This window comes from Rhinolophus sinicus, chromosome 3 (genome assembly GCF_057876585.1).
Source record: "Rhinolophus sinicus isolate RSI-liver-muscle chromosome 3, RSI-T2T, whole genome shotgun sequence".
Taxonomy (NCBI): Eukaryota; Metazoa; Chordata; class Mammalia; order Chiroptera; family Rhinolophidae; genus Rhinolophus; species Rhinolophus sinicus.
This window is the reverse complement of record NC_142503.1, coordinates 201,430,001-201,439,271: the sequence shown is the minus strand read 5'-3', so window position 1 is coordinate 201,439,271 and position 9,271 is coordinate 201,430,001. Positions and strand designations below refer to the sequence as shown.

The 9,271-nt window shown below is 57.2% G+C and overlaps 1 protein-coding gene across 1 annotated transcript in view; it reads left to right on the top strand.

Annotated features, from left to right (window-relative positions):
* The first annotated feature begins 8,864 nt into the window (after positions 1-8,864).
* GPR132 (G protein-coupled receptor 132) overlaps positions 8,865-9,271 on the top strand; it is an 8,927-nt gene continuing 8,520 nt past the window's right edge. The window contains exon 1 of the mRNA XM_019747269.3: positions 8,865-8,971. The gene's annotated coding sequence lies outside the window, so the exon portion shown is untranslated. The remainder of the gene's footprint in view (positions 8,972-9,271) is intronic.

The window sequence follows — 9,271 nt, the reverse complement described above, 5'->3', positions numbered from 1 at the left end:
CATGGGCATCCTCGGTCACTTTGGGGAAGTCCCCTACTATGGCTCACGACTCAGCTTTAGTTCAGAGGACATAAGAGACTGGGGCATTTGGATCCTCAGGGGGTCTGGTACCAAAGGGACAGCTCCAACATGCTCAAGGGAGGAGGCAGTGGGGAGAGGTTCTGAGAAAAAGGAAAACCCAGTGAGAGGCCCAGGCGGAGGACGCAGAGGGCAGAGGGGAGAAGCTGGGCGCAGGCTGGCCGCCACACCCAGAGACAAGGGTGTGCAGGGACCGCAGGACACCCGTTGCGGTCAAGCCCTCCAGGGCCAGGCAGTGAGAGGCCACACTGGGGGGCTGGGGGGGGGGTTTCTGCTCTGCCTCACCTGCCCTGGCTCACTTGGGGGCCTGAAGTTCCCTTTGGGTGCAGACAACTGCCTCCCGCCTGCCCCAGCACTGCTTTGCCAGGTCCAGCAGTCAGGTGGAGGGTGTGCTGCTGGTGGGGCGGGGGCTCCGGCTCCTAGTGGAGCGGGCTGGAGAGGGGGCAGGTGTTAAACAAAACACTTTAACTTCCACAGCTGAGAGTCTTTTTCAAAGAAAGGGTTTATTGGGCCATAGCTAGTAAGAAAGACCAGGTCCTAGGACCAGGAGTCTGAACCAGCAGCCGCGGCCACGGAAAAGACAACGCTGTGTCTGCTGTCCTTGAGTTGCTGAGCCTTTTCATACATCAGGTGTGTGGGGGAGACGCAAGTGGTCCACGTCCTGGAAGCATTTACATTGGCTGTGGCTAAGGGGGCGTCCGAAGGTGAGGGGGCAGTTTTGGGGTGGGGGCGCAGCGTCCAAGGAAGAAGCGTTTGCTCCCTTGGGGTGGAAAGTTCCCGCGTGTCAATAAGAAGCTCAGGTGCCTGGCTGTCCCCTCTGGATAATCGCAGAAACAACCACCCGGAAGTGGGCGCGAGGTTCCGCAGACAAGCTGGAACGTGAGCTGTGGTTGGTCCCCTGCTATTACCAGGCGAACTGCTCTGTCTCTTCCTCTCACTCTCTGACTGCCGCCATTTAATTTAGAACACCTCAGGATTTTTTTTTGTCACAGGCAATCTCGGAGTCTGCAATAGGGGAGGGGCTACGGGCCGCTAACACCGCCACAAGGTCCACTCCCGGCCGGTATCCCTGGAGCGGGGCTGGCGGGTGCAATTCGCGCTGCGGCCACCAGGCGACAGGGCCGTGCGTGGCCTGGCGGCAGTTGGGGCTGGCTAACTGCGCCCTCGGGCCCCGCTGGGAAAGACCAGGAGAGGGGGCTGCCCTCCTGCCCTCCTGCCCTCCAGCTAAACGGAGGTCGGAGGTCGGAGGCCTGCGGGGCCCTGAGCCCGCCTCCCTGCCTACTAGATGGTTGGGGAACTTCGATCACTGCTGGGAAGGACCTGGCTGACTTTCCGTCTGAGGGCAGCTGTGGGTTCTCAGAACCACGAAAATTTTCAGCAGGGGCAGAGACTGGGGCATGCGTCATTCAGTGTCTGGGGAACAGAGGAGAGGGGCTGTCCCCACCCCGTGTCAAAGCTCAGCGCAGGCCCCAGCAGGGAGTCAATGTGTCTAAAGCAGCTTTGCCCTCCAGTGGACGCTCCCAGCCTCCAGCCCGGGGCCCCTTGCCCAGCCCAGACGCCCTCCCTCCCAGGGCCCAGCTCCATGGAGGACGGGCAGGTCCGACTGGACTCCCCTCTTCCAGCCACGATATTGCCTCGTCACTGGACGAGAGCGGAGGACATTAGTGGGAGCCAGCAGTACCTGTCCTCTGTACATGAGAGCAGAATGAGGGGGTGTGGAGAGGGGAAGGCCAGGGGATCCTGGTCATCAGCCAGTGAGACAGACCAACTTCTGGGAATAATAAAAGAAAGAAAAGACACACATAAATAACATGAATGAAAAAAATGAAGATTTAAAAATGTTTGCAAACCATATATCAGATAAAGGACTTGTATATATTCTGAATACAAGTCCTTTATCTGATGTATGCAAACATTTGCACTTGTTCTTTACTAAGCAGTAAAGAAACAACCCAATTTAAAAATGGTTGGAGGTGGCCCAATGGCTCAGTTGATTGGAGTGCGAGCTCTTAACAACAAACAAGGTTGCTGGTTGGACTCCTGCACAGAATGGTGGGCTGCACCCCCCCCCCCCCCCAGCAAATAGATTGAAAACAGCCACTGGACTTCGAGCTGAGCTGCACCCTCCACAACTAAGACTGAAGGACAACAACTTGACTTGGAGCTGTTGGGTCCTGGGAAAAATACACTGTTCCCCAATAAGGTCCTGGAAGTACACACTGTTCCCCTGCCCAAATAAAATATTTTTTAAAAAAAGAAAAAAGGGGTCAAAGAGCTGAACACAGCATGAGGAAAGTATACGGGTGGCAAATACGAACATGAAAATATGCTCCCCGTTATCTGTCATTACGCAAATGCAAATAGAAACCACCATGTGACACCACTGCACACCCACTAAAAATGCAGAAAAGAATTAAATAATCAAATGGCAGTGCTACATTCTGCCCACGAAGACGGAATTCTCAACAACACTGGCTAGAGTGCAGCCACTGGGGGGAAGAGTGTGGCTTCTCACCATAAGGAATTCCACTACCAGGTATTTACTCAAGAGAAAGGAAAACTTAATTCCATACAAAAACCTGTGCATTAATCTTAGAGCAGATTTATCTGTAATCGCCAAGTGCTGGAAGGTAGCAGAGTGTTCAGCTGGGGACCGGATACCAAGCTGTGGTTCGCCTTGTGTGGGTAGCATTCCACCACATAAAGGAAGGCGCTAGCCACGTGCAGAGCGCGGATGGATCTCACATGCGTTTGCTGTGGGAAACACATCAGATTCAAAGGCTGTCAAGTCCATTCATGTGACACTCTGGAAAAGGGAAAACTAGAGAGAGGGGCCTAGGTCCGCAGTTGCCAGGGGTTGGGGTAGGGCGAAGGATTGACGGTAAAGGGGCAACAGAGGGAATGTGGGGTGTTGGAGCTGTTCTGTACGCGTGCGTCCAAACCAGGGGAACTGAGCTTCACGCAGTGAATGTTACTGTATGGAAAGGTAAAAATTTTGAAATCCAAAAAAAAATCAACTCCAAAAAAGAAATAAGAGAATACTGTCAACATTTCTAAAAACAGATGAAATAGGGAACTAGAACTGTGCAGAAGAAATACAAAGCTTAACTGGTCCTGTGACTGGTAGATCGATTGGAGCGATATTTAAAGGTCTCCCTATGTGGACACTTCGGGCTGGAAGGGTGAGAGGCTTCAGGACTGGACAGCAAAGCACCAGAAACCAGCGGGCCCCATGGCTCCAGGGGTGGCACAGCCTCCAACAACAGAAGAAAAAGATGGCAGTGGGGCCAGACACATTTTTGCGGAGTAGAGTTAGCATTCATTCCTAGGCAGGGTCACACTTACGTAAATGGATGAAGAGGGCTAGATCTAAGTTGGAAAGGAAGAAATAAAACTATCTGTTTGCAGATGACCTGATCTTGTATATAGAAAATGCTAGAGATTCCACAAAAAAACCCTGTTAGAACGAATAAATGAAGTCAGCAAAGCAGCAGGCTATAAAGTCAGCCCACAGAAGTTTGCTGCATTTCTGCTCACTAATAGTGAGCAAACTGGGAAGAACTTTAAGAAGTAGGTTTCATTTTCAATGGCATCAGAAAGACTAAAATACTTAGGAGTTAACTTACCCAAAGACTTAGATGATGAAAACTGCAAAGTGTTGTGGAAAGAAATTTAGGGAAAGACAAATGGAAACACATCCATGTGTATAGATTGGAAGATTTACCATTAAGCTGTCAGTACAGTGCCGTCCCCATCAAAACCCCAATCACTCTTTTGCAGAAAAAAATCCATCTGACAATTCATAGGGTGGTTCCAGGGACCCTGAGCAGCTAAGCAAATTAACCCTTGTGATGCAGGGTTAATTCGGATGCCTCCCCATCTCCCCCAGCTGGGCCAGCAGAAACGCAGGAGAGGGGACAAAGGGGCTGGTGCAGGCCCCGAGAGGCAGCCGTGTTGGGGAAGGAAGCCAGGCCAGGAGGAGGCTGCACACTGACTTCCCAGGTGAGCACAGCCCCTGCCCTGCCCATTGTCCCCCCACATCCTCCCAGCACTGCTGAGTGCTGTGCCGATGGGGTGTGAGCACCTGGGTCCTGCCCCACCCCCCTCTTACCCCCAGGGATCCGGTTGGGTCACACAGCAGGCAGCTAGGCCTGGAGTCCTGAGCACTGCCTATACGCCTCCTGGTTTGCCCGGAGCCGGAGCCTGTGCTGGCAGTGTCCGTGTGCGAGTGTGTGTGGGTCTGTGTTTGTGCACATGTCTGTGTGTGCGCACGTGAGTGTGCATGTGTAAAGATGAGTGACGGCTGGTGAGGACACCGCCGGGGTGCTGGGGGGAGTGGGGAGGTGGAGGTGGAATGATCATGGAGCCCGTGAATGTGGCTGTGGGGTCACCCTCCACCCAGGAAGGAAGCAGGCAGAGCGTGTGGGGCCTTCAGGAGAGGGCCAGGAAGTGGGGCAGCTCCTCTGTCGTGACCTGCTTTTCTGTGAGGTGGGAGGAGCGTCTCCCACTGCCCCCCACTCACCCTCTAGTCTGTCTCATCTCACCATGGGCAGGTGACTGGGCAGTGCCAGCCTTGCTTGGCCTCTGAGGCCCTGGGACCCCCTAGAGTGTCCTCTGGGCACCCCTCCATGCCCCTCCATGCCCCCCAGGGATGGTCTTGCACTTGGCAATGCCCAGCTCCCCCTGCTGCCTCCCCCGCCGCCCATATCCATTGGGCCCAAGCCCCTGAAACCCCCCACCTTGCCCTGGCCCTGAACACTGCCCCAGCCTCCCCTCCCCTGGCCTCTGCCCTCACCCTGACACCTGGCAGAGTAGCGTGTGAAGCTGGTTTGCCAGCCCTGGGAGACAAGCTGCGAAGTCCTGGCCCCTCACCTCCCCGTGCGCTCCTGGGAGGACTCCCCCTGTGCTAGAGGAAGCCCTTTCCTGCCGCAGCTGGCTCAGCTCAGGCCCCAGGCCTCCCTGCAATGCCTTGGCCACACTCCATGTTTGTGGCCCCACTCTCAGGGTGGCTACAATGGCCTGTGTCTGGTGCCTCCTAGGGCTACGGGCCCCTGGGGATGAGATACCCCACCCTCCAGAACCTGTTCCTGGTGGTGCATACAGCAGGAGCTCGGTAAATGCTTGTGTAGTTGAGCCGATGGCCAGACAGAGCCCATGCGTCCACCGTAGTCCCCAGCCCAGCTGCGTCACCCACCCTGGTGTTTCCCAGACTGCTGGTTGCTGAGGTGGCTGCAGCCTGACTCCCTGCAGAGGAAACCAGATTATTTCCGGTGTGAGTGGTGGGCTAGACAGCAGCTGGGCGTTTCCATATGGGGTACTGCCTCATGGCAGCACCCACACCACAGCCCCACCCCTGGCCCTTCCCCTTCCAGGTCACTTCTGGTTTTTCTGTAGCAGCAGGCTTACAGGTGGGGGAGAGTACAGGGTCCCTGACCTGCTGGGCGCCCCAGGGCTGGGTCCTGGTCATGCAGGCCCCGTCAGGCTGCCCTGGCCCTGACTACTGGCTTGGAGTCGCAGCCTCGGGGCTTCCCCAGGGCGGGGTGCGGATCAGTGGCAGCCATATCTCAGGGCCTTGACCCTTCCTCTCTTTGGCCTCCCGGCTCTAGCAGGTGCCATTTGGTAGGGTTCAGAGTAACTCCTAAAAGGGGGCCTGCCCCAGACCCCCACCCACAGGCACCCAGCACAGTAGACATTTGGGGCTGAATCTTTGTCATAGGGGAGGTGCTGTCCTGTGCATTGTGAAATGCTTTGCATCATCCCTCATCTCCCTCACTCAGTGAAACCCCAAAATTCTCCAGAAAGACTAAATGTCCCCCGGGGGTGAAATCACCCTGGCTGGGAGTTGCCAGGCTTGGTCCTCGCCTGGGCCACGCTGCAAGGGGGTGAGGGTGAGGCTGGGCTTCTCCGGAGGCAGGAGGAGCCCGGTGGGGAGGTGCCCTTTTCATTTCTCATCTGCTGGTGACCTTTGACTCTAAGACCTGGGAAGACATCTGGGAGGAAGGCAGAGGCTCAGGCAGCTACTCCACCCTGCCCTGGAGGACTCCAGCTGACCTCCGTTTCTCTTAACCTCTCTGCTGGGTGCCCAGGCAGAGCCAGGGTAGGGACAGGAGAGCGGCCAGGCACACTGGCACTTCTACTGTTCTCCCGGGGGAGGTCTGGGTGGCCCTGGTCTTCATGACCCTTCTTGTGTCAAGGGACCTTTAGGGCAAAACAAACAGTTCCTAAAGTCCACTGAGTGTGGAGGCAGGGCCTGAGGGCCACAGTCCTGGGAGGAGCTGGGGGGCTGCAGGGCTGAAGCCAGGGTCTGGGAGAACAGTGGGGCTGAGGGAGGCCAGGGTGCCCTCCCTGGGGGTGCCTTACCCCTGCTTTGGTCTGTGGCATACAGCAGGCATCTAATAAAACCACTGTTAACCAAGCCTCCTCCTGTGGCGTGTGGCCCCGTCCTGTCCCAGAGACAGGCTGGCTCTGCCTGGTTCCTTCCCAAGTCCTGGCTGGCCCGGCTGCCCCACTGAATACTGCAGGGAATGTCCACTAGCCTGAGGGTCTGCCTGCTGAGGCTGCCTCCCTGGGGAGCCCAGGGACAGCCCCAGAGGCGGGAGAAGACGGCCTGGACAGCCGCCCTCAGGTGCGTGGTCCTCTCCCGGTGACCATGTCCTGAGCATGGGCTCCAGTGCCATCAGAGACGTTGAAGTGTCATCCCATCTGCCCAGCTGGCCGTTTGGTCGTCGCTCTCAATTTCTAGAATTATTTCCCCTTTTGGGAAAAATAAACTCCAGCACAATATTTTTCTAAGAAATCTCGGCCCAATAAGTGACTGGGGCAGAGAAACTACGGAGAAAAGGGTGGGTGCCTCTCCAAAGGCCCAAATGAAAGACATTCAGAGACAGGAGCCTGCGGAGGGTCACTGGAGACCCCTGCGTGGCCCTCTGAGGCGGGCATGGGGTCAGCAGCCAGAGGCAGCCCCGCTGTCAGCCAGGACACACACAGGGTCAGTCCCAACACACATGGTTTCTCCAGGTTGGTTAATGGGGAGATTTGGGACAAAGCCCTGAGGTTCCTCAGAGCCCTGCCATTGGGGGTAGGACGGCATTGGCAAGGCCCCTCAAGTGCTTTTGTTTGCAAGTTTTTCTTCCAACGCTGGGCTTTTTGCGCTCGTGGTACAGACCCGCAGTGTGGTTTTGTTAAGGGACCTCTGTGTGTTGGAGCTGAAGATCAGGGATTTCAGTCGTCTTCCTTGTCGCTGAACCAAATCACCTGGGTGAGGGTGGGCAGGTTTGTTACATGAACTCAGTCTGGGGGGACATGGTCCTTTCCCCATTCCCGCGTGAGCTCATTGACTGGGGTGGACGGGATCCCTAAGTGGGGATGCAGAAGGGAACAGGTCCCAGGGAAGGGCCGAGGCTGCCAGCATAGAATGTTAGCAGCCCTGCTGTGGGTCGTGGGCGTCTGGAGGCCGCTGCCGAGAGCCAGTGGTTCTTGGGAGCGCAGAGTCTCAGCTCCACCTGCTGCTGCAGGTTTGGGAAGGCCATCCTGGGCTGAGCCGCTGGGAGGCGGGTGACACCCTTGGGCAGTGGCCTGTGGACACCACAGCCACCTTGGCAGGCATTTCCGGAAGTCTGAGGGGAGCCCTGGGCTCAGACCCACACGTGCTCCAGGCCCAGCGCTCTAGGTACTTGTGGCCACAACAGTGCCCTGAGAAATCCTGTCAACGTGGAACTAAGAAGCCCGTGGCCCGGGTGGCTGTGCCTAGAAGGCGAGTGTGTGCTCTGCGGGCTCTCCCAGCCCTGGACACGGGGTGTGACTGCCCAGGACACACCGCCATGTGCTGTCCCTGTTGCTGGGCACAGATACCCCAGAAATGTCTGTGGCAGAGCCCTGTCCCCAAGGGCTGAAGCAGCCAGGCCCGAACCAGGCCTTGCTGGTGGGCATGGTACCCCTTGTGTCATCCCAAAACCTAGGACCAGCCCGTTGGGCAGAGAGTGGTTGGGTGAGGCGGAGAGTTGCCTGCAGCCACTAGTGTTTTCCAGGAAACTGGCCATGTGTTTGGATGCAAGATGTATTAGCCTGGCATCCTGTAAGCCAGGGAAAGACGAGCAACCATGCCTGCCAAGGCTGGCAGTGCCTGGGTGATGGACGCTGTGTCCCAGAGACACCATGTGGCCCCTCAGGGAGCAACCTAATGGCAGAGGCCACTGGGCCCAGCTGGGGTCAGCCCTGAGGGGTCAGAGGCAGGGCAAGGATGGCATGTTTAGGTTCCTTTCCTCCTGCAGGATCCCCAGGATAGGGAGCAGGAGGAATGGCACCTGTGAAATGGCTGGGCCTGCACTGGGGGGGGGGGGGGGGGCATCCGGGTGCTGGTGTCAGGAGCTGGCCTGGAGTCATGGTGAGAAATGCCGGCCCAGCTCCCTCCCAGCCACTGGTCTCCTGGCAGGGCAAGGTGTCTTGGAGGCCAGCCTGCTCTGTGCCCACCCTGCCCTCGAGGCACCATGTCAGGCCCTGGCCAGAGGAGCTGGACTCAGTCTCTCGAGGGTCCTGTGCCCATGCTTCCTGCCACATCTGTCTGGGGACGGGGACACTCGGCATTTCTGGGAGCCTTCTGGAAAGGTCCTGAGTGAACACAGAAGGCTCTGCCTGTCTCTGGGTGTCGTTAGACTGAAGGAGAAGTGGGCCTGGGCCCATTTCCTGTCATCTGCCCCCAGGAAAGTGACGAGGCCACAGCGTCACCACCAGCGAGACAGCACCCCACCTGGTTGGCCAGCTCTGGGACTCAGTCTGTTTGAGGTCGGGGAGTTTTACAGAGAACCTGCTTGGAGTCCTGCTACTTCCTGAAAGCTCCCAGCTGGCTGCTGGCTGGGTGCTGAGAGGGCTCGGGAGGCCGCCAGAATGGGCCTGAGTGAGTTTCCATGTGCTGGGGGAGGCGGACAGGTGGGGTCTGACAGCAAAGGGATTTGTTGGCATACAGGTGGGGACTTGTTCCAGGTTCTTAGCCTGGGGTCCTTCACTAAGAGAGAACCCGGGGGCACCAGTGCCCACAAGTGTGGTGGTCGTGGAGAGTTTGGGGCATGAGGAGCTTTCTGTGGCTGCTTCAGAGTGTCTCTCTACTGGGGACTCTCTTCTACCAGGTTCTCACCTGACTGCTGGTCCAGGAGCTCAGGGGCAGGTCCTTCTCTGGGACATCCACTCATGCCCGCAC